The 25,171-nt window shown below is 47.6% G+C and overlaps 1 protein-coding gene and 1 long non-coding RNA gene across 2 annotated transcripts in view; one reads left to right on the forward strand and one right to left on the reverse strand.

Annotated features, from left to right (window-relative positions):
• The window catches only part of LOC148113222 (vomeronasal type-2 receptor 116-like), a 99,905-nt gene that overhangs the window by 24,628 nt on the left and 50,106 nt on the right, over positions 1-25,171 (forward strand). The gene's annotated exons all lie outside the window — the stretch shown is intronic.
• LOC148113224 (uncharacterized) lies at positions 7,619-20,750 on the reverse strand. Its single transcript, XR_015728540.1, has 3 exons — positions 20,608-20,750; positions 8,525-8,651; positions 7,619-7,704 (listed from the first exon to the last, which is right to left on the reverse strand). It is a non-coding gene; the product is annotated as an uncharacterized LOC148113224 (long non-coding RNA).

A 25,171-nucleotide genomic window follows, 5' to 3' on the forward strand; every position in this document is an offset into this window, starting at 1 on the left:
GCCCTGATGGATGACCCCATGTAGCCCAGTCCACAATCAGCCCAGGAGAGGTTTCAGGACCTTTTGTGTGACGTCACAATCTTGCATCCAGCTGTTGAGAGATGGGGGGGGGTCCCCTCAGAGACCCCCCAGGAACTGTGGGTCTTTCAAGATGGAGAGTCAGAAGCTGGAAGAGACATCCGGAGAGTCCCAGACAAAGTCTGTGGAGGGAAAAGGAAAAACTGGGAGTGAAAGGCCTTGGAAAGACGAGCTGAATTACTTGGGGAGGGGGGAAGAGAGGGAGGGAGAAAAAGGAGGAAGGAGGGAAGAGAAAATACAGGGAAGGGAGGCTTAACTGCCTTTATGTCCTTGAACTGGGAAGACTGCAGGAATTTCTTGCAGGCACTGGAGATAATCTTTGGATCTCTCTGTCAAAGGGATCAAGTGGATCTCTCAGCTCCCTCACAACCCACCATCTCCCCTCCCTCTCCTCTCTATCCTGGATCCTCTAGTTCTAGCCCATTTCTTTTCTTTTATAGAACCGACCGGCTTCCCTCAATTTCCCTTTGAGATTGATTTTGAGGTGGGAGGTTTGGGGCAGCTGGGAAGGAGAGATGCTGTCCGGTAGAAGAATTGGAGGGAAGATCAGATTTCAAAGTCTTTTTGGTCCAGAGCTGGAAAATCTTCTTCCCTGAAAGTGCCCAACAGATGGAAAGAGGTCCAGGGGTGGGGTGGGGGGCATTCCCTCCAATAGACCCCAACACCCTCTGTGGCCCTTTGGAATTTCCTCCCCCCAGAACCCAGATTGGCCCCTGAAGTAACAACTGTGCAAGACCATCCTTAGTTCAGGGGTTTGAATGAGAGATTTTGATTTCTTCTGCACACTGAGGAGATTCCAGAAGTTTAGAGTTCCTTCTGAGCTAACCTGCTTGTCTTTCCCTTCTACTTGAAATTGGGGTGAGGGAGAAGAGAGAACCCCAAGATTGTGGACATCAGCTCCTCTCCATAGTTTCCCAGGCAATAACCAGGGTCCCCATGCAGCCAGGCTGGGCTGCCCTAGTTGAGGTGCCCTGGAAACAGGCAGGAGGTCCTGAGTCCAGACTGGGATGGAAGCCCCGAAGTTGCCTTTATTTATTTATTTATTTATTATTTAAATTTCTATACCGCCCTTCTCCAAAATAGGACTCAGGGCGGTGAACAGCCAAAGTAAAAAAACAATACATACAAAATTTAAAAGCAGTTTAAAATAATTAAATATTTTGGTCGTAAATTAAAACAACCCAATTTAAAATCAATTTAAAATTAACTCAAGCCAGCCCAGCTAGTTGAAATAAATGGGTTTTCAGGGCCCGACGAAAAATCCGGAGGTCTGTTATTGTACGTATCTCTGGGGGGAGGTTGTTCCAGAGGGTGGGCGCCGCCACAGAGAAGGCTCTCCCCCTGGGAGTCGTCAGCCGACATTGTCTGGCGGACGGCACCCTGAGGAGGCCCACTCTGTGCGAGCGTACTGGCCGGTGGGAGGCTATTGGTGGCAGAAGGCGGTCTCGTAAGTACCCCGGCCCTAAGCCATGGAGCGCTTTAAAGGTGGTCACCAACACCTTGAAGCGCACCCGGAAGACCACCGGGAGCCAGTGCAGCTCGCGCAGGAGAGGTCTCACATGGGAGCGCCTCGTCGCCCCCATAATCCCCCGCGCGGCCACGTTCTGGACCAACTGGAGCCTCTGGGTGCACCCCAGGGGGAGCCCCATGTAGAGAGCGTTGCAGTAGTCTAGGTGGGAAGTGACGAGTGCCTGAGTGACTGTGCGTAGGGCGTCCTGATCTAGAAAGGGGCGTAACTGGTGTATCAGGCGGACTTGATAAAAAGCCCCCCTGGCCACGGCCGTCAAATGATCTTCTAACGACAGCCGTGCCTCCAGGAGGACGCCCAAGTTACGAGCCCTCTCCGTGGGGGCGAGTGATTCGCCCCCAATAGCCAGCGATGGCGTCAGCTGGCTATATCGGGACGCCGGAAGCCACAGCCACTCGGTCTTGGAGGGGTTGAGTCGGAGCCTGTTTCTCCCCATCCAGGCCCGCACGGCCTCCAGGCACTTTGACCTGGGAGCCTCTGGATGGAGCTTGGCGCTGGGTCCTCTGGAAATTGGCCGCCCTTCGGGTCTCTCGGTTGTCGTCCTTAAGCAGATCCTGGCAGTTTAGGGGAGATTGGGGGTCATGTTGCTTGAGATGGATGCTTTTTAGGCTGTGCCTTTATGGTTTTGTTTAATTCTCTTGAATTAATACTCCTTATTCAGAATGGAATACAACAGAACAGAACAGAAAAGAATAATGGAAAATGGAATGGAATGGAATGGAATGGAATGGAATAGAATAGAATAGAATAGAATAGAATAGAATAGAATAGAATAGAATAGAATAGAATAGAATAGAAGTTGAAAGGGACCTTGGAGGTCCTCAAGACCAACCCCCTGTTCAAGCCGGAGATGCTAAAGGATTCCAGAGAAAGGCTTCTCCAATCTCTTCTTGAAAACCTCCATCAATGGAGCAGCCACAACTTCCGTGATGGAAACTCTTCCCCTGATTATTAGTTCTCACTGTCAGGAAATCTCTCCTGACTTCTAGGTTGCATTTCTCTTCTCTGGGCTTTTCTCCATTGCTTCTCTTCCTGCCTTCAGGGGCTCCGGAGGATGACTGGAGCCCCTCTTCTCCATGAGAGCCACCCAAGGATTGGGCGATGCTGTCCGATCCCCTGCAGCCCTTCCCTCCCTTAAACCGGACGTTCCCCGTCCCTTCATTCGTCATCCCCTGGTTCAGCCTCCAGACCCCCCCCTTTCTCACTCTGCTCTGCCCACTGAGGCCGAGGGGTTTTTGGGTTGGGGGAAGAGGTGCATACTTCCCTGCCCCCCCCATCCTGCACCACCCCAGTTCTCTTGGCCCACTGTGTGTCTCCTGCCTGCAGCTGCTGGCTGAGAAGTGAATGGAGGGAGGGGCGAGGGGAGCTCTGCCCATGGCCAGACCCTCCCCCTTTCCCCCTTTCCCCCTCTGCCGTTGTCAAGGCGGTTGGGCTGAGTCCCGGGGGCTCCCAACCCTCCCGCCCCCCCGCCCGATCTTGGGGTCAGGTTCATTGGGAAGTTTATTTATTTATTTATTTATTTATTTATTTATTTATTTATTTATTTATTTATTATATTTCTATACCGCCTTTCTCCCGTAGGACTCAAGGTGGTGTACAGTCAGTGTGTGTATAGACACACAAATATCATAAAATTGCTATTTAAAATTATTACTTAGTTTGGTCAATTAAATAAAACCCAGAATTAGATAACAGTTAATGTTATCTAATAACATTTAATAACATTTAAGTTGCAGGTGGGGGAGTGGTGATTGGGACAACTGGGCCCTTCTTCAGTCCCACAACTGTAGACATCAACATCTGGAGAAGGTGGGGCTTCCTCTGCGTTGGGGGAGGAGAGAAATAAGGGCAGCTGCTCAGATTCAGGGGGGCAAAATCCTCCTTTTGTTTGAGTTCAGGTGGACCCAGTTCCTCCCCTCCAGACCTTCCGGCTCTGGGGATCTGCAGAGGCCCCTTCACGAGGGCCCTTCAATTCAGTCACAGGAGACCCTCCCTTCCTCGATCAAACGGCCCAGACTGGCCGTCCTGCTGGATCTCTTCCTCTTCAACTCTGGCAGTGACCTCGATCTGGTCGGGGATGATTGACAGCTCCTGGGTATTTTGGGCTGCTTTTGAGGTCGACTGGCTGGGTGGGTTTGCTCTGCTGTATTAGAGCTGCATAAGGCAATGGCACAAATACACTGCGGACACCTGGTGGCAGGTGAGGAGGGAGGAAAAGAGGTATATTAAGGCGGCTCCCCGCCCCCTCTCGCCTTGCCCAAACATCCCACCGTTCCGCCCGCCCCTTGCCCGTCCCCCTCCCTTTGCACCGGGGAAACTGAGGAACAAGGAACACCCCAGCCACACAAGAGCTCCACCGCCTTTGAAGTCTTTGCTCCGCGCTTCCAAAACCTCTCGCGTCTCTTTGGAGAGGAGCTGGAGCGCTCAGCCTTTGCCTGCGGTCGCCCCTTCGACCTCCCCCTCGTGGAGGCTCCGCCACGCTCCGCCACACATCAAATAGCCCCCCCCGCCTTTTCTCACTCCCCCCCTTCATGTCTAGAACCCCAGGCTTCCTTTTAAAGTACAACCTCCTCCAGTCAGGGCTCCGGGCTCTGAAGAACGGGGGAGGTTCAGCATCTGGAGTGCCCCGTCTCTCATCTCTCCCGCAAGGCGGAGGAAGCCTCACCTGGCCCAGATGTTGCCGCCTGGAGTTTGGGGGGGCTGAGCTTCCCCATCGCCCCCCGCAACTTCCCCACGAACAGAGGATGCGGGCATTGGGGAGGGGGGTCTGGGAGGGGCCTCAAGCGCAGCCCTTGGCAGAGGCAGGAAGGGGGCTTTTCGGTCCTGGGGGGGGGAAGGGCCCTCCAGGGCTTCTGGGCAGCAGCTGCCAGGCAGGAGGAGCGCCGGATCGGACTCCCGGCTCGCCCGAAGAGCGGAGAAGCGACTAAGGGGGGCGGGAGGGACAAGGGAAGCCCCTTATCTGGATGCAGTTCAAAGGGGGGATTCTGACACAGCCACAGCCACGCAAAGAGCCGCTTCCCTCCTTCCAAGAGCCTCCGACTTTGCAGCTGCTGCTCCTCCTCCTCCTCCCCCCTCCTGCCTCTGCGTGGAGCCGGGCGCCCTCCCTCCCTCCCTGCCCAACGGCTGCAACCTCGGAGGGAGTGAAACCTTCCAGGGAGCCCGGTGGTGGCCGATCCGCTCCTCCCAAGACCGGCTTCCCCGCCGCCCCCTCCGCAGCGCCCGCCTCGCCCGCCTGCCTTGCAGCGTCTGTGGGGAGAGGGAGAGAGGCTTCCCCCCTGCAGCCCCCGGGGGTCCGTCGGGGGTTCAGAGGCCCAGAGGCCGCCTGCCTGCCCTCCCCCCGGGCTTCTCCCGCTCCCAGATCCGGGGGTCACGCTGTCCCCCCCCCCCGGTCCTCTGCCCGCTCTCCTCGGTGGGGCCGCCGCAGCCTCTGGAACCAGAGCCCCGACGTAGCCCAGGAGGAAAGAGGCGCTGGGAGCCCCGCCAGCCACCCCCGCAGCCCGGTTGGGAAGAAGCCCGTCCAGGTGTTCACTCGTCCGCTGCGCTCCGACCGGCTCCCTGGCGAGGCTCCTGGCCAGCCCCGAAGAGGCTCCTGCGGGGACAAGGCGGCGGGAGGGGCGGGGAGGGGAGGGCCTCAGGCAGACCCCTGCCCGACCTGGGCGCGAGGGAGCGGGACAGGACGCTTGAGTGACAGCTGTCTGTTCGGGTGTGGGAGGAGGGGAGAAGGGAGGCGCAGCTGCAGGAGGAGCCTATGGTGCTGGGGGGGGAGGGGGGCCAGGAGTGCCCGGGGAGGGTGCAGAGAACCAAAGGCAGCCGAGGGACTTTTCTCCCCTCACTCAGTTTTCAAACCAGCTTTAGAATAAAAGCCAAATGGGCGACTTTGAAACAATCATCGGGAGATTGTGAGTTCTAGCTCTGCCTTAGGCATGAAAGCCTGTTGCGGGAGTTTGGGCCAAGGTTCAGGAGGCTCTGGGTTCTAATCATCCCATAGGCATGAAATCTTCCTGAGTGACTTTGGGCCAATCCCCAGGAGACTCTTGAGTTCCAATCCCGCCTTAGTGCTTTTTGATTGCGGGTGTGAAATGTGGAAATGTTTTCTCAGATATATTTGGGATACCAGAATTGGGGATTCCTAGAGTGTGAGATGGCCGAGTGTCCAATATTGTGTGGTGTGATGGTGGAAATTGTGGGAAAATGCCTGTTCCATGTTGGGCAAAGCCATAAGTCTCTCTGCCTTCTGCTTGTGGGAGAACCAGAGGGATCTGTGTGAATCTTAGACTGATCTCGGTCTCATCCATCAGAGCTTTTCTTATCTCCTTAAAATGGAATTTGCAAATTATTCGCAATTAGGAGCCATTCTGAGAACTAAACATTGATTCCCAATTGATCATCAATCTGTGTGGTTGGAGAGCAGAACAGCTTCCATGGGTGCCTCTCCCTAGAAACCTGGAAGTCCCCCCCCTCCTCTATTCACCCCCTTCTTGGACCTGGATGAATATTATGCAGCATTGAAGGTTTGTGACCTGGTCAGTGATGCGGCTGCCTTTAGACAGGATCCCCTCAACCTCCTCCTGGGGAGAATCTCAGGGTCCCCAGATCTGGGCATCTTCTCCAACCCTTCACAGACAAGACAAGCTTGGAAGAGGAGCAGAGAAAATGCTTTAGATAGAAATTGTAGAGTGGAAAATTAAAGAAGCTCTTCTGTTGAACACTTTCTGCAAAGGAGGTTTTTATGAGGAAATCAAGAAAGAATTATGTAAGAGAGATGAAGATTTCCCTCCTCAGCTGAGAGCCAGTCAAACATGGCATTTCACATCATTCTGGCTTTGTCAGGGAGAGGATCAGGCAACCAGGCTGGTTCCCACAGCTTCCTCCTGGCCTCTTTTCCTGCTCTCTCTCACACACACTTTTAGCTGTAGGAACAAGTGCCCAAATTATTTTGAATAAGGTGTCACATTCAATAGCTGTTGCTGAAGAGCAAATTTCTTTGAATGACTCTTATTGAGTTCTCTTTATTGAGCTGAAAGGGAAGAGAGCTAGAATTACAGTCATTCAAGAATTTCCCATTTTGAAACATATAGAAATGATTTTCTTTGACTCCTGCATACTATCTAAATGGAAAGAATTAATATCTCCTTTCAAATAAAAGAACCGTTAACAATTTTTCCAATATCATAATGGTGTTATATCTCATGTTTTTACATTTGTTCTGCCTGTGAGCTGCTCCTTTGTGTTCAGGTCTGGCCTCAGAAGGATAATGTAGCACTTGGGGATGAAGATGCAGCCCAGCAGACCAGCACTGGAGGCCAGGATGGAGAAGACCTGCACAGCCACCATGGATTTCCCTTTGGTGCTCAGGTAGGTGGGCACAAAAGTCACCCAGACACTGCAGAAGACCAGCATGCTGAAGGTGATCAGCTTGGCTTCGTTGAAGGCCCCAGGCAGGTTCCTGGCCAGGAAAGCCACCGTGAAGCAGATGGCAGCCAGGAAGCCCATGTAGCTGAGGGTGACGTAGAACATGACAACGGCCCCTTCGTTGCATTGCAGGATGATCTCTGCAGGCTGGGAGTGGAGGTCAGAGTCAGGGAAGGGGGCAGAAACTCCCAGCCAGATGGAGCAGATGATAATTTGGACAACAGAAGAAGAAAGGATGATGGAGTTGGCCAACCTCTTCCCCAACCATCTCTTTACTCGGTTTCCTGGTTTTGTGGCCAGGAAAGCCAGCACCACCGTGATGGTTTTGGCCAAGAGAGATGAAACAGCAATTGAGAAGATGATGCTGAAGACCGTTTGTCGGAGAAGGCAGGTGGCTTTCCTTGGTTGACCAATGAAGAGAAAAGGAGACAAGAAGCAAAGGAGGAGGGAAACCAGGAGGATGTAGGAGAGGTCCCGGTTGTTGGCTTTGACAAGGGGAGTTTCTCGGTATCTAATAAAGATGATTAAAACAAGGCCTGAGTTTAGGAATAAGAATAGGGCAAAAGAGACCAGGATGATGCCCAGATGTTCCTCATAAGACAGGTAGGTTATAATTTTGGGGATACATTGGACTCTGTCCACATTAGGATATTTATCATCCGGACATTTGGTGCATTTTTCGGTATCTGAGAAAGCAAAAAAAGCAATATTTCTTTAATATTCTGTCCTTTTATCTTACAAGAAATACCTTCTTTGGATAACAGCTGATACCACAGGCATTATCCAAGAAGTATTTCTTAGCTATTTCATTAAACAGTCACTCCTTTGAAATGGCATAAGGTCTCCTGCTTGATCAGGGGGTAGGACCAAAAGACCTCCAAGGTCCTTTCCAGCTCTATTCTGGTTGATTGATTGATTGATTGATTGATGTACATGACTGGCAGAATATTTGTGTAATGAGTTCCCCCCATAACTATCCACAGCACCACATTATGGACCAGTGACACCTTCTCAGTGATCCTCAAGGGGAGGATCCAATATACAGATTACTGATTAACAGAGTTGGAGGGGACCTTATAGGTCATCTAGTCCACTCCTCCCTGCCTAAGCAGAGACCCTACACGATTTCTGACAAATGGCAGTCCAGTCTCTTCTCGAAAGCCTCCAGTAAAAAGCTCCCACACTTCTGAAGGCCTTTCAGAAGGTGGACCTGAAACAATTCATCTAGTTTCAAAGAACTCAGATGTTCCTAGAAAGATGAACTTAGCAGCACATATCCAAAATGAAAAGCAGAAGAGATGTTCCCTCTGCTGTTAGTAAAGCTTGCCCAGTCTGCCACCCCCTCCTCCCATCTCTTCCCAGCCCCTCCTTCAAATTCTTTTTGATTTACTTCCTTTTAGATAAGAAATTGTGCAGGTTAAAAATAAAAAACCAGATGAGCTTCAATCTGTCTTTTAATTTGGATCGAATTCCACAAAGCCTCCCATTTTCCTCAGTGTGACCCACCTTCCTGAGTGGAGAAGGTCCCCTCCGGACAAGGAACGCAGTCATAGCAGCAAACTGGCTCTCCTTCTCGAGCCCTCTTGACAAATCCAGGATGGCAACTTTCCACACATTTGGACTGAGGCAGGGACTGAGCAGGAAAAAAGGAATGCCAAAGGAAAGATGTTAGGACTCTCTGTCCATGGAAAATGGGGAAAGAAATGGATGGAGACAAGTAGCCTCTGGTCTTCATTGGGGTAAATATGAAACCTCTGACTACTCCTAAACAGATGCAGGAGGTAAAACAACTGGCAGATTCTTCATTTAGTTCCTTTTGCTTTCGGAATTTAACATTACAATAAATTTAACATTAACTATTTAATAAAAGTCTACAGAGATGGAATTGATTTTTTTTAAAAAATATGATGATATATTCTTATTAAAACTGATAATAAAGTTTACTGTAAAAGACTTAGGAAGCTTTTATTCCATTAGATTTTTTAATGTAGAGTAAAAACTGTGATGAAGAAAGAAACCTCTGACCAGTAAGATCTTGAAAGGTTTCCATAAAACATGGCAAAGCCACTCCATTTAGGTCCCGTCTCTTGAAGAGCTTCCATGAGATGACACCACCTGGCATGGGAGGCCAACCACCCTGGAGACTCCAGGCTTTGCCCCAGTGGTGAAGTGTAAAATTTGTTCTTACTGGATATGTGGGCGTGGCTTGGTGGGCGTGGCTTGGTGGGGTCATGTGACTGGGTGGGCTTGGCCAACTTTTTTTTTTTTACTTTTTTAAAGCATTTTTTTTACTACCGGTTCCAGCGAATAGGTAGTAAAAAAAATGCTTTAAAAAGTAAAAAAAAAAAAGGTTCCGATGATTAAAGCTGTGCTGCGCGATCGTTGGAACCTTTTTTTATCTTTTAAAAGTATTTTTACTACCAGTTTGCCCAAACCAGAGCAAACCGGTAGCATTTCACCCCTGCTTTACCCACTTGAAATGGGGCCTCAGGCTTTGGAAAACAGAGAAAAGACATCAAAATTTCTCCCACCTTATTGAGCAGCTTTAGCCGTGAAAGAGCACCTTTTTTGATAGAAAGTCTCTGTCTTTGAGAATACACCAGAGTTTCTTCCTTGACATCCCCCTTGGGGAGAACCAAGTAGATTCCGATGCCTAGATCTGCTGTTATCTCTCCATTTTGGTCCAAGTACAGTTGTCTTTGAGAAATATTCCAAAATTCATTCTTCTCCAGAAAGGGATGAAACTAGAATGGGAACATCCAGGAATTTGTAAAACAGAGAACTTTGTTTCTTCTCCCACATTGAATCATTCTTCCACAATTGTCTAATCTCCAAATAAGGTTAAATATGATACAAATACTGCCATTATCTTCATAAGTGAATGAAAAGTTTTGAGAAAAGTTTGTCCATCATATACTGACAAAATATAGAGAAAGTATATAATTGATACAATTGTTCAATTATAGGGAACATTCTAGAGCAGATGAAAATAAAATGAAGAAAGGAAAAAGAAGATGATTCATAAACTCTTTGAAAACAAGAGGTTGATTCCCAGAAAGCATGGGTTGATCAAGAAGAAAGTTGTCAGGCTAATCTTCTCCCTGGTCAGCCTGATGGAAAACACCTCCAGATGGAGAGTGGCTGGCTCTGGAGAATTTGATCGCTGAAGAGGGAGCCGGGCTTAGAGAGGGGAGAGGCACTACCGATCAGTGCTTAGTTCTTCATCAACTGATGGAAAAATACATATCAAATAGACCTGCATCATTCTACGCCTCCTTTATAGATCTCAAGGCAGCCTTTGATACAGTTCCCAGAACTAAGCTATGGGAGAAGCTGGAAGCTGCCTCAATTGACCACAGGCTTCTTCATCTCTTACCTGCCCTACATACTAAAACATCCCTCAAGGTGAGGTGTGATATGCAGGGGTCCCTCTCGAAGAAAACTCAAAAGGGGGTTAAACGGGGGCATTTTGGCCCCCCTGCTTTTCAACTTTTACATAATTGGCATGGTAAAATGACTAAATAAACTAAATCACCTCCCCCCCCCAAAAATAGGTGACCGAAGCATCGCCCTCCTGCTCTATGCAGATGCCCCTGTGATCCTCTCCAGGACACCAGAGGGCCTTAAAAGAGCCTTGCGAGCCCTTCTCCAGCACTGTAATTACAATCAACTGGGCATAAATGATGAGAAAACAAAGATCAAAAAGGCCAAAACTTGATTCATGGTATCTAAATGGCCACAAAATAGAGCAGGGAAGCCCCTTCAAATCCCTGGGGGTGTCCATTCAGGCCAAGGGTTCGAGAAACATGCGGCTGCCCTGGGCCAAAGATCAGCCAGCACCATTATTAATTGTTTCTGCACAAAGGGAGGCTACTATGTCCCTGCTGCTATTAAGCTTTTTGTGCCCAAGTCGCTAGCACAGCTCCTTTATGGGACGTTGCTCGGACCGTCAGCTTCATGTTTTACATCATTAGAAGTAGTTAAATCCAAATTCACCAGATCAATTCTCCAGATGCCACGTTGTGTCGCACTTCTGCGCCTGGAGACAGGATTGACAGAAGCCGAAGCAAGAATCCGTATAGCTGTTGTGGCCCACCAGTGGCCAGTGGAGCTGGCAGCAGATTCGGACATTGAGGAGGTTGGGGAGGGACATGGGCCAGTCCTGGAGTCTGGGGAGGCTCTGATGAGGGCTCTGTGGTAGTGCGCACACATTTGCGAACCGGTGGGGGAGGTAAGTGAATTTCACCCCTGGATTCTCCCCTCTTCTCTGATCCTTCCCTAGGCAGCCTCTCTTCTCCTCATCCCAAAAGTCATTCTCACACATCACTGCACTTCCTAAATAGATTATGGGAAGACTGGATTTCAGTAATGGACTCAGAAACAATTGTGTGGTGTGATTAGAAAACTGAGGGGCGGATGGTATGATAGCTAAATGGATAAAAACTGTCTTCAAAATGATACTCAAATAATTTTTAATCTTTTTAAATTTTTCCAACAACACCTGAAGGTTATGTTTGTTTACTTGATTGATTAGTCCATGGGCCAAATCAAAATGCAGATTTCCAAATACAAATTATTACTAAAATCCAATAAAAACAATTTAAAATGGAATTTGAATAAAATGCAATTCAAAATGAGATTGGAATAGAATACAATAATATATGGATAAATAAAATATGATAAAATCATATTTCAATATCACCCCTTCAGTCGACCCCAATCAGCCCCACAAATGCCGATCTCAACCGAGCCATTTTGCTCAAGTACTGAGCTGTATTAAATGTTGTTTTCAAATTCTGGCTGCAGATAAGGTGAATTGTTTTTTTTTTTTTAATTGAAAAAGTTTTACAAATACAAATTTTCCCCCTTCTCCCCCCCCCTTTCCCTCCCTAACCCTCCCTTACCCTTCCCTCCCCCCATGGCTTCCCCAGGATGAAATTCAAATCCAAATCACATTATATAATACTTTACCGCCCATCTACTCTACCCCCTGTGTAGTATACATTTCTTCCTCACATTCTAGTGTTCTATCCTCTATATACTATACATTTCTACACAACATTCAGCTAAAAGTTATCTGATACTTCCCAGTTTAATATTTATTCCGCACATAGTCTATCCATTTCCTCTACTCCCATACATAGATCTCTTGGGTCCAGTCTTTTATGTATGCTGATATCTTCGCCATTTCTGCGAAACTGGCCACCTTCAGAGTCCATTCTTCTATAATAAACATAACATCCCTTTTCCAATATTGAACAATCAGTAACTTAGCCTATCACCATATACCATATCAGGTAACTCAGCTGGGATCGTCAGAGCATTTTGAAAGCATTTTTTTACGCCAAAGAGGTTGTAGAAAAAAAAAAGTAAAAAAAAAATTGGCCACGCCCACCCAGTCACATTACCCCCTCCCCTCCAAGCCACACCCACAGAACTGGTAGTAACAAATTTTAGATTTCACCACTGCTTTATATACTTTAATTAATGGGCCAGGGATTGAAGGTTAGGGATAACTTTTTGCTATTGGACATCAATTTTTCTATGTTATTATTAATACAGTCAAGTTGATAAATCCCCTTCACGCAAGATTTGATCTAAGATGTAGATCCTAGAGTAAGCTAATTTGATGTGATTTAATGTGAGAGATAAATCCTCTCAGGATTAGCTGTGACCATTGATTGGTTATCAGCTTGTAAGCTTGAACTGACCAATCATGCCACAGTAATTGATTTTGAGTTTTCCCGGGCTTTTCCAACGGACATTCTTGAAGTATATAAGGGAGGGCTTTCCTAGCCCGCAACACACACAGAGAGACTGAAACACGCTCACGCAGGCAGAGAGAGAGAAAAAGCTGAAGTTACTTCAAAGGAGCAAAAGAGCTGAGTCACTGCCTTGTTTCCGAGGAAGCAGACAAAGGACCGAGAACTCCCTATGCTGATGGAAGACTCCATGAAGAGCTGATGAACTTCGCTTCATTTAAAAAGTTTGATAAAATAACAGTAGTTTTAAATCAACTTAAAGACGAAAATCAGAAGCAAGCAACAATTGTTGAATTGGATGGATTGGATAGATGGACTGGAACTGAATTTGCTGCTGGCATCCCTGAAGGAGGAGTCTGCTTTGAAGGCAGGCTGCTTGGAGATGGCTGGAGAGGCCATGGACCCTGAAGACTCAAAGTGGACAGAACTAAAAGAAATAAATAAAGGTCATTCTTTTATAAATTGTAAAGTGTGAGACTATCTGTCTGCTGTTTTCTGACTATGTAAAGTGACCACAAATGGTAATCAGTGGAGACAATGCATTATGATTTGCTAAGAGCTCCCCAGGAAACAGGAACTTAAGCCTTGAGCAAAAAGCTATCAGGAGACAGGATCATCGGGGATGGAGGGAAATTGTCAAGAAGACCCTTTAAAGGGTAAAACAACTTAAAGGATGACTTACGAGAATAAGGGGGTGTTATGTATGTATCTAATTTGAGCAGGAGTTTCAAATGGGGAAATGTTTGTGATTGGTTAACGAGTGTTTCTGAACTGTATATAAAGAGGGTTTTTGCCTGTGTTTCTTTGCTGAAGTCTCACCCTGAATTAAAGAGCTGTTGTCACTTGCTTGCTTGTGCCTCTCGTTATTCCCGTGCTACAACATTGGCAACGAAGGTAGGATTGAGGCCACAAGAAGCAAATCAAAAAGAGCTTGAGTTTCAACCAGGGTGACGAAGCGGACAACAGGAGACATACTGCAATGTCTGCCTATGTACCGCCCAAGCCCTTCGACCCAACCCGGGAGAAATGGGGGTCATATCTAACCAGGTTCGAGTGTTCCCTGGGAGCCAGCGAGATGCAAGGACTCTCAGCAAATCGCAAGAGAGCCCTCTTCTTGAGCCACTGCAGACCAGACATGTTCGAGATGGCTGAATCCCTATGAGAACCAACGCCGGTCCAGACCGTTCCCTGGGATGTGCTCCAAGCCACTCTCAAAGCCCACTACACTCCTGTGCCTTCTAAATTTGTACAGCGCTATGAATTCTGGCAACGAGTACAAAGGGAAGGAGAACCGGTCAGCGCATACATGGCAAGCTTCCGAAAAGCCGCAACCCTTTATGACTATCGAGATCTGGATGATGCGCTTCTCGAGCAATTAATTTGTGGCGTTAAAGACACGAGACTGCAGAGGCGGCTACTCGCAAAGCCAGACTTAACCCTAGCCGGCGCTCTAGACGAGGCCAGAGCGCATGAAGCTTCCACAAAAGCCGCCAAAGCTCTACAACGCCTGCTATTGAGCAAAGACACTCCTAAGTCGACGCCGGTGCACCGGGAGGAAGCGCAGACCAGCATCGAGGAGGAGTCAGACAAGGACATCTTCCACACAGAGAGAAGGAAGAAGGAACAAAACAACTGCCGAGGAAACTGCTCGAGTTGTGGTGGGGCTCACGAGAGACAGACCTGCAAATACCGAGACGCCGTTTGCAGGCGTTGTGAGAAGAAAGGACACTTGGCAAGGGTCTGTAGAGCCATAATTCCAAGAAACTACCAACCAGGTGACCACCACAGCCAACCAGAACCGGCGCAACATAAACAGCCAACCAAAGATGGCGGCGCGAGAAACCGGCACGAGAATCAAAAGCGGGAAGCCTACAGCACGAAAATCGACCAAGCCAGCACGTCTGTCAAAGAGAAAATCTACACCAAAGTAGAAATCGAAGGGAGGCCATGCGAGATGGAGATCGACACCGGGTCTGCCCTGTCAATCATGTCCTGGGCGACACTAAAGACTCTTCTACCCAACTTCAGAAAAGCTCAACTGTCACGGCAAAGAGTTCGCCTTCTCGACTATCAAGGAAACCAAGTTCCTGTGGAAGGCGTGGGCATGTTTTGGGTCACCTACGGCGAGATCTGGAAGAAACTACCCTTGACAATTGTCAGCAAGTCACTACCAAGTCTCCTGGGCCTAGGGTGGTTCCGATCCCTCGGCATGGGCTTCACGGGCATCCACAGCGTGAACGGACCGTCTCTGAAAGACAGCCTCCTGCACGAATTCCAGGACGTTTTCGGAGAGGTGCTTGGCAAGTACGTGGGGACCCCTATTTCATTTAATTTAGACCCTAACGTAGCCCAAATTAGGTTAAAGGCAAGGCGAGTACCATTTGCCTTAAAACCAAAAATAGACGAGGAGCTTGATAAATTGATCAAGCAAGGGATGTTGGTCCCAGTAGATCACGCTAAATGGGAGACCCCAATAGTCACACCAGTAAAGGCAGACGGATCAATAAGAATCTACACTGATTATAAGTGCACGATAAATAAGGCCTTGCAACGGAGCGCCTATCCCGTGCCGATTGTGCATCATCTACTCCACTCCCTGGGCCCCGGCAAAATATTCGCCAAATTGGACCTTGCGCAGGCGTACCAGCAGCTGCCGGTCGATGACGCCACCGCAGAAGCGCAAACAATAATAACCCACAGAGGTGCCTTTAAATGCACCAGACTTCAATTTGGGGTCAGCGTCGCACCAGGGCTATTCCAAAGCACCATGGAGTGACTTTTACAAGGATTTCCAGGGGTGGTGCCCTATTTTGATGACGTCCTGATCAGTGCCCAAAACGAATCACAACTAGGAGACAGAGTTAGACAGGTGCTCACTAGATTCAGAGAAGCGGGACTTAAACTTAAAAAGAAGAAATGCATGATCGCAGTCCCTTCTGTAGAGTTCTTAGGGTACAGAGTCGATGGCATGGGCATCCACCCCACAGAAAGCAAGGTTAGGGCCATCCAAAACGTGCCCACACCAAAGTCTAAGACAGAACTCCAGGCATTCCTGGGACTATTGAATTTCTACACCATGTTTCTCAAAGATAAGGCAACCGAGGCGGAACCGCTACACAGACTGTTAGGGAAGAATGTTCCTTGGGTGTGGGGCAAGGCAGAAGCGGCCGCATTTGAGGCAGTAAAAAAACTTTTGTCAGAAGACAGCTTCCTAATCCAGTACAATGCTGAATTGCCTTTAGTCCTCACTTGCGACGCATCCCCCTTTGGAGTAGGCACAGTACTGAGCCATAGACTGCCGAATGGGTTAGAGGCGCCCATTGCATACTACTCTCGCACCCTGTCCAGCGCTGAATGGAATTACAGCCAGCTGGACAGGGAGGCTTTAGCGGCGATTGCGGAGGTCAAAAAATTCCATGAATATTTATTTGGCTGGACTTTTGAACTGGTGACTGAACATCGGCCATTGTTGGGACTTTTGGCCGGGGACAAGCCCACCCCCACTGCTCTGTCCCCTCGAATGACCAGGTGGACTATCTTCCTATCTGCCTACTCGTACCAGTTAACCCACAGGCCTGGACGGACACTGGGCCATGCTGATGACCTCAGCAGATGCCCCCTCCCCGAACTGTTGGACAATCCTATGCCTGAAGCCCCTGTCCTATTGCTGGATGTCATGACTCTGGGACCAATCTCATCTGGCGAGGTGGCAAAGGCATCTACTAAAGACACTGTCATCCGTACTGTTATGGCTTGGGTCATGAGAGGGTGGCCAACCAAGGTGGACAGTAGGGAATTTCAAATGTTTTTTAACAAGAAAAATGAGTTGTCAATGCAAGGGGGTTGTCTGTTGTGGGGCGATAGGGTGGTTATTCCTTCACGGTTAAGAACTCAGGTTCTGGAGTTGTTGCATGCGGGGCACCCAGGTATTATTCGTATGAAGGGCTTGGCTAGAAGCTATGTCTGGTGGCCACAATTAGATAAGGACATCACTGAGTGGTTTGAGAATTGCAGACCCTGCCAGGAATCCCGACCAGATCCCCCTACAGCCCCCTTCAGAGAGTGGGAGAGACCAAAGGGACCATGGGGGAGGATTCATATAGATTTTGCAGGACCCTTCCATGGGCAAAACTTCCTGATTATCGTAGACGCCTTCTCTAAGTGGCTAGAAATAGTTTTAATGCCATCTACCACCGCCAAAGCAGTGATTAAGGTCCTCCGAAAACTCTTTGCAACCCACGGGTTGCCGGATACCCTAGTATCCAACAACGGGCCCCAATTCACAGCAACGCAATTTGAAAGCTACCTAGCAGAGTTAGGAATTAGGCACGCCCTGTCAGCTCCATTTCATCTGGCTTCGAATGGCCTTGTAGAAAGATTTGTGAGGACGACCAAGGAAGCCCTGTCCAGACTCGATGCAGGGGACTGGCAAGCTAGAATAGACCAATTCCTAGCCATACAACATGCCACCCCATGCACTGCCACGGGGCGCAGTCCCACAGAGCTTCTCATGGGCAGGAAGCTGAGATGCGTCCTAGATAGGTTACACCCCAACTATTCCCACGACAACTTCAAGGGAGAGGGAGTTGGACTAGGGCAGTTCCAAATTGGGACCCCTGTATTCGCCAGGAACTACGCTAACGGGCCACTATGGATAGCGGGAACAATTGTGGGAATCACTGGCCCGAAATCATACACAGTAGACCTAGGGCTAGACAAAATATGGCGGCAACACATAGATCAATTACAAAAACAATTAGATTACGAGGTCTCTGAAAATACAAACATGGTTGAGCCTGACTACCAAAGTTTTCCCAAAACAGCTGTCTCAAGCCCGAGTAAGCTGGAATACTTAGCTAACAAGCCATGGCTCCAGCGCCGCCCCAACGAGCCGACACTCCCAGCCAGGGAAAACCACACCTCTGAGGAAATCCAGGAGGTTCCATTGGCGGAGCCAGGAGAGATGGGAGGTCCCTCTGACCGGCTCGACGCCTCACCAGCAACTGATCTGCGCAGGTCAACTAGAGTGAGACATGCCCTGGTCACCTGCGTGATTTTGTATGTAAATATGTAAATAGATAGAATAAGTGCTTTCTGGGAAGGGAGGGGTGTTATGTATGTATCCAATTTGAGCGGGAGTTTCAAATGGGGAAATGTTTGTGATTGGTTAACGGGTGTTTCTGAACTGTATATAAGGAGGGCTGTTGCCTGTGTTTCTTTGCTGAAGTCTCACCCTGAATTAAAGAGCTGTTGTCACTAGCCTGCTTGTGCCTCTCGTTATTCCCGCGCTACAACAGGGGGAGTTGGGAGGGCTCCTTAGGCGTGGCATGCATTGTGAAGGTGTATAAAATTTATAGCTTGAACACTGCTTTTTGTGCTCTTTGAACTCAATCCATTTGGGAAGAGTCTAAGAGTCTAAAAGCGCTTGCAACTGCTTTTCTTCTTTTTATTTTCATGTTTTTCTCCAATAAATCTTTGATTTTGTTAACCAGACCTGTCTCGGAGTCGTGGGTATAAAATTTGGGAATTTTAAATCTCACAGAACAGATGGCTGAAGAAATGGATTCTTTCAAGAAAACTGAGGGAGATTGAGGGAATGGACTTGTCATATTTAACTGGAAAACAAGTCTTAAGAGTCCTTGAGTTTCAATTTACAGGAGATCCTGTGACTTTGGGGAATGGAAAGCACTTGCTGGGAAAGATCCTAATTAAAGTTTTAAGGAAATGAATTATTATTAAGAATCAAACAAAGATATTGAATCATGAACAGATTCAGGATGGATCAGAGATAATGATTGTGGTGGTCTGTGGTAGATAAGAAGCCCCTGCAAATTGCCTGAGAGTTAAATATAATAGCAGATAACAGACAGTTTTGAAGTTTTGAAATTTAATTTTTTTTTTGATTGCCTGTTAACTACATTTTTTATATACAGCAGACAGATGACAAGTCAAGTAGTTGCAAATATATCGGTAGAAGTTTATAATTGTGGGTCTATCTTGCAAGGAAGAGAAATGTACATCTGTCAGTATTCAACTATACAATATATGCGTATGTGGTTTTATCTGTTTTTAATGCACAATTTTTTTAAAAAATGTTTCATCTAATTTTGTTTTGACTTTGTAATAGTTTCATTTTTTGAAGTTTGTATTTTACCTTTTTGAATAAAATAAAATTTAATGAGAGGAATATCAAGTTTCCAGAAACAATATTTATCATCAGCATACACAGAAGGGTGTATATGTAAAAAGCAGTAGAAAAATCTCTGATTTTTAGCAACTAGGACTTGACTAACAACAGAGTCTCATATAAGAACATGAATGATGGACTGGAAGAAAGATGACGGACACCAAACTTCAAATGAATGTTTGTGAAAATGATCTCAAAATCGTAGTTACCGTATTTTTTGGAATATAAAACGCACCAGAGTATAAGATGCACCTACCGTTTTTGGTGAGGAAAAGAAGAAAAAGAAATCTCCCTCTGCCTCTGAGCAATTTTGCCTCGTTACAGCAAACAGCAAACAGCCTGCTTTACTTACGTTTTCATTTTCAGCATAGCTTGATTAGCACAAAGGGAAAAAATCTGCTCCAGCAATTTACCTCTTTGCAGCAAGCAGCAGAGCCCTGTGCAAAACAGCAGAGAGTCAGGAGGCCGATCCAATCAACTTGTGCTAATAAGGCTGGGCTGAAGCTGAAAGGAGCTGTTTTTTATTGCTGTTTGCTTGCAAGGAGGTAGAGGCCAAAGGGTGGGGGCCAGTGGGTGGGCAGGGCTATATTTGGTGTATAAGACACACCTAAATTTTCACCCCCTTTGGGGGGGGGAAGGTGCATCTTATACTCTGAAAAATACAGTAACTGGAAACAGAATCTGAGTCAGCAGGGAGATGTTTATGGAAAGAAGGCAAATGCAGCCATAAGAATCTCAGGAAGTGAACGTTCTGGTTTGGGGAGACCCCAACTCAAGGACCAGGTCCCCTTGCAGGCACCACTCTTGGAGGAGAATTTGCTGTTTTTGAGCTGAGCCAGTGAAGCAGAGAAGTTCAGTCTCTTCTTCATGGATTATCTGAATGCAAAGACTGAGCAGCCATCAGTCAGAGAAGCTTTAACTGGGATTCCTGCAGAGAGGAGGGGTTGGGCTAGATGGTCTCAGGGTCTCCTTCAAATTTATAAAGGCTGTCATGCCACAACATGTATCTACTGTGCTGTTGTTGCTCTAGCCCCACCTAGTGGCCGGGGCAGATAAGCCTAACTGTATGGTCTGAAGCCAGACTCCCTTTTCTCTCAGCCTTTGGAAGAGACGGAAGCAGCCGGTTTGACCGAGACACATGGTCATCCGGAGGCCTCCGTCCCTCACACGGAGCATGGCTGGAGAGGTTCCAGCTGCTTCTTTGTTGGCTGTTAGTTAATGCTGCCTATCTCCTATTTATATTTGACTCTCACTCTTTGCATTTCCTCAGTTTCTCCGTGCCCTTTTCTCCCAATGAAACACCCAGATCCACCCCAGGCTCCCTTTCACTGGAGGAGAATAGGGGGGTTTAGCTGCCTGTTGAGCTGCACACAGACCCACCTGCAGTGGGGACGGAAGAAAGGGGAAATTCCACCATGCTCATCACAAACCCACAAATACAGGAATCCATTTAAGAAAGAATACAGCATTTTCAAATGAGCAGAGTTTAATATAAAAATGCCATGGTATCTACTCTTTGGAACCATTATTCCCTCAGCAATTGAATTGGCCAGATCTTTTGAGGCGGTTCCCCTCCTTCTTCTCTGGATTCCTCCTACAAAAGATCTAAGATTAATGGATCCATATTGGGACCCCCATACCTGCCACGGCTGCAGCCTTGGAGACCCCAAAGTCTTTTCTCCCTCCTTCCTTCTCCTCCTCGATCTGGAGGAATAAGCGGCATTCAAGGCTTGGGCCAGAGTCTGAATGATACTATAACATAGATAGTGATTTGGGACCCGGATCCTGTTCCTTTTCTCCTGGGTCTCCAGTGGGGCTTTCTGGGTGCATCTTCTGCGGCCTTTGACAGAAAAGACGTTCTTTGAAAGAGAACAGCGGAAATGAGGATCTTGAAACTTTTCTTCCACAAAGAAAAGGGGTTCAAAGGCAGAATCATTTGGCCTTTTTTTTACCTGATAACTAAAGTTCAAAATACTATGGATGTATTTGAGAAGTCTGCGCTTTCTATGCTTGTTTATTTTATACCCTATAAAATTTGTGAAGATCCAGACTTTCCCTTCAATGGGTCCTGGCAGACGCATAAATGTTAAATGGAAAGGAAGAATTCTGGCCCAAATGGAATCATATTCTATGAAGTGAACAAAGACGTTGACTTGTCTCCACTTAGAGAGGGAATCCCTGAGGGATGCTGTATATCCAGTTGTTGAGAACAGTTGTGATATAACCACACAAATTCCACTCCTGACAAGCACAGGAGGAAAAATCCTCATGAAATTCTCTCCCTTCTCTGTGTCTGAAGCAAAGAGGCCAATCAGGGTCCATCTGAAATGGAGGAGCAGTTTGACAATTGCTGGGTACTGGAATCCTTCTTTGGGCTCCATATGGTGGAAAAAAGGGAATTGACTTTTATCACTCAGAGCCTCTGAAGCAATGTCATAACTGATCTAAAAAAGCAATGAAGAATGCTATGTTATATTTGGGGTCAAATCAAGTCCAAAATATTAGATTTTAATAAATCCAACCTGGTTCTCATGAATGTTATTAGAATAGTTTGTTAATCAGACATTGTTTAAAATATTAAAAGACAGACTATTAGCAAAAAGAGCCTGTAGTACAGTGGACTAAAGCACTGTTATTAACATCAGCTGCTTGCAATTACTGCAAGTTCAAATCTCACCAGGCTCAAGGTTCACTCAGCCTTCCATTCTTTCTAAGGTAGGTGAAATGAAGACCCAGATTGTTGTAGCGCGGGAATAACAAGAGGCACAAGCAGGCTAGTAACAACAGCTCTTAAATTAAGGGTGAGACTTCAGCAAAGGAACACAGGCAACAGCCCTCTTTATATACTTTTCAGGGGCGACCAAGAACCAATCAGTATTTACTGTACATTTGAATTTCCCACACAAATTAGATACATACATAACACCCCTCCACTTCCAGAAGGCACTTATTCTATCTATTTACATATTTACATACAAAATCACACAGGTGACCAGGGCATGTCTTAATCCTGGTTGACCTGCGCAGTTCAGTTGTTGGCGAGGCATCGAGCCAGTCGGAGGGACCTCCCGTCTCTCCCGGCTCCGCCAATGGAACCTCCTGGATTTCTCCGGAGGTGTGGCTATCTCCGGCTGGGAGTGTCGACTCGCTGGGGCGGCGCTGGAACTCAGGGTTGCCAGATAAGTATTCCGGCTTACTCGGGCTTGAGGTAGCTGTGTCAGGAAGACCTTGATAGTTAGGATATGAGTTTTCGTTTTGTAAGCATTTACGCAATTGATCTATATGTCTCCTCCAGATTTTACCATGCCCTATATCGACTGTGTATGACTTTGGACTGGTAATTCCTACGATGGTTCCCTCTACCCATAAGGGCCCATTGGCATAGCTTCTAGCAAAAACTGGTGTTCCTACTTGGAATTGTCTTAGTCCTCCCCCTTCCCCCGTGAAGCTATCTGGGGAGTAATTGGGATGCAGTTGGTCGAGAACGCATCTTAACTTTCGGCCCATTAAGAGCTCGGCTGGGCTGCGGCCCAAGGTGGGGCACGGGGTGGCGTGCTGTACCGCTAAGAACTCATCTATTCTAGCCTGCCAGTCCCCTGCATCAAGCTGGGAAAGAGCTTCTTTGGCCGTTCTTACAAATCTTTCTACAAGGCCATTAGAAGCCGGATGAAAAGGAGCGGATAATGCATGTCTTATGCCTAATTCGGCTAGGTAGCCTTCAAAGAGCCTTGGTACTACAGTGGTCTAAGCACCCTGTTATTAACACAGCTGCCTGCAATTACTGCTGGTTCGAATCTCTCCAAGGCTCAAGGTTGACTCAGCCTTCCATCCTTTCTAAGGTAGGTTAAATGAGGACCCAGTTTGTGGGGGCAATAAGCTGACTTTGTATAAATATACAAAAGTATGAAGGCTATTGCTTAACGCACTGTAAGCCGCCCTGAGTCTCCGGAGAAGGGCGGCATATAAATCAAATTAAAAAAAAAAAATTGGGTTGCCGTGAATTGGGGCCCATTGTCGGATACCAGGGTGTCCAGCAACCCGTGTGTTGAGAATAGTTTTCTGAGTACTTTGATTACGGCCTCAGAAGTGGTAGATGGCATTAGGGTAATTTCGAGCCACTTAGAATAAGCATCTACAATAATAAGAAAGTTCTGGCCATGGAATGGGCCAGCGAAATCGATGTGAATCCTCCCCCACGGCCCTTTTGGCTTTTCCCATTCACAAACGGGAGCTATGGGAGGATCTGGGCAGGGCTCCTGGCAGGGCCTGCACTTCCCCACCCACTCAGTGACATCTTGGTCGAGATGTGGCCACCAAACATAACTACGAGCTAGGCCTTTCATGCGAACAATACCAGGGTGTCCCTCATGCAGCATTTCTAAAACTCTGTGCCTTAACCGCGAAGGAATGACCACCCTGTCTCCCCACAACAAGCAACCCCCCAACATTGACAGTTCATTTTTTTTGTTAAACTACAATTGAAAGTCGCCTCCGTTCACCTTGGTAGGCCAACCCCTCGTTACCCAGCCCATTACAGTGCGCAAAACAGAGTCTCTGGCAGAAACCCTCGCCACCTCGTTTGAAGAAATGGGGCCCAGGGAAACAATGTCAATCAGTAAGACCAGGGCTTCTGGGGTCGGATTGTCCAACAATTCGGGCAAGGGGCATTGGCTGAGGGCGTCAGCATGTCCTAAGGTTTTGCCCGGCCAGTGGAGCAGTCTGTACGAATATGCCACTAAGAAAATGGACCATCTGGTCATCCGGGGGGAAAGAGCAGCTGGGGTCAGTTTACCTCCAGCCAAAAGTCCCAAAAGAGGCTGGTGGTCCGTAATGAGTTCAAAGGTGCGGCCAAACAAATACTTGTGAAATTTTTTGACCCCAGCTACAGCCGCTAATGCCTCCCTATCTAGCTGGCTATAGTTCCTTTCAGCACTAGACAAGGTGCAAGAGTAATAGGCAATGGGCGCCTCTAACCCATTCGGCAGTCTATGGCTTAAAACCGCGCCTACACCAAAGGGGGAAGCATCACAGACCAACACTAGAGGTAGTTCAGAATTGTATTGGATAAGGAAACTGTCCTCAGACAAAAGTCTCTTAACTACATTGAATGCGGCCGCTTTTCGCTTGCCCCAAACCCACGGAACGTTTTTTTCCAAGGAGCCTGTGCAGAGGCTCTGCAACGGAGGCTTTGTGTTTCAAAAACATCGTATAGAAATTGAGAAGGCCCAGGAAAGCCTGCAGTTTGAACTTCGACTTAGGGGTGGGCGCGCTTTGGATGGCCCTGACTTTGCTTTCTGTGGGGTGAATGCCTGTGCCGTCAATTCTGTAGCCTAAGAATTCCACTGATGGAACCGCTATCTTGCATTTTGTATGTTTGAGTTTAAGTCCCACTTCTCTGAATCTGGTTAGGACTTGTCTAACCCTCTGGCCTAACTGAGTTTCGTCTTGGCCACTAATCAAAACGTCGTCGAAATATGGGAAGACACCTGGGAGGCCTTGTAGATGGCGCTCCATTGTGCTTTGAAAAAGTCCTGGGGCAATGCTGATCCCAAACTGAAGCCTGGTGCATTTAAAGGCACCTCTGTGAGTTACTATTGTCTGTGATTCTGCCGTAGCGTCATCTACTAGCAGTTGCTGGTACGCCTGCGCAAGGTCTAGTTTTGCGAATAGCTTGCCAGGCCCCAGGGAATGTAGTAGATGGTGGACTATTGGAACCGGATAGGCGCTCTACTGCAACGCCTTGTTAATTGAACACTTGTAGTCAGCGCAAATTCTAATTGAGCCATCCGATTTGACTGGCGTGACTATTGGGGTTTCCTACTTAGCGTGATCTATGGGAATTAGCACCCCTTGCTTAATTAGCTTGTCGAGCTCCACATCAATTTTGGGCTTTAAAGCAAAGGGAACTCGTCTTGCTTTCAGTCTGATAGGCGCTACGTTGGGGTCTAAATTAAAGGATATAGGGGTCCCCACGTACTTGCCTAGAGTCTCTTTGAAAACGTCCCGGAACTCGTGAAGCAGGGTTTCTTTGAGGGATGAGCCACTGATGCTGTGAACGCCCGTGAAGCCCATGCCGAGAGCCCGGAACCATTTCATGCCCAGTAGACTTGGTAGGGGCTTGCTAACGACGGTCAGGGGCAGCTCTTTCTGGAACTTACGGTAGGTGACCCGGAACGTGCCAACGCCTTCAACGGGAACTCGGTT

The sequence above is a fragment of the Pantherophis guttatus genome, chromosome 6, assembly GCF_059756535.1.
Source record: "Pantherophis guttatus breed Tessera chromosome 6, ASM5975653v1, whole genome shotgun sequence".
NCBI classification, from domain to species: domain Eukaryota; kingdom Metazoa; phylum Chordata; class Lepidosauria; order Squamata; family Colubridae; genus Pantherophis; species Pantherophis guttatus.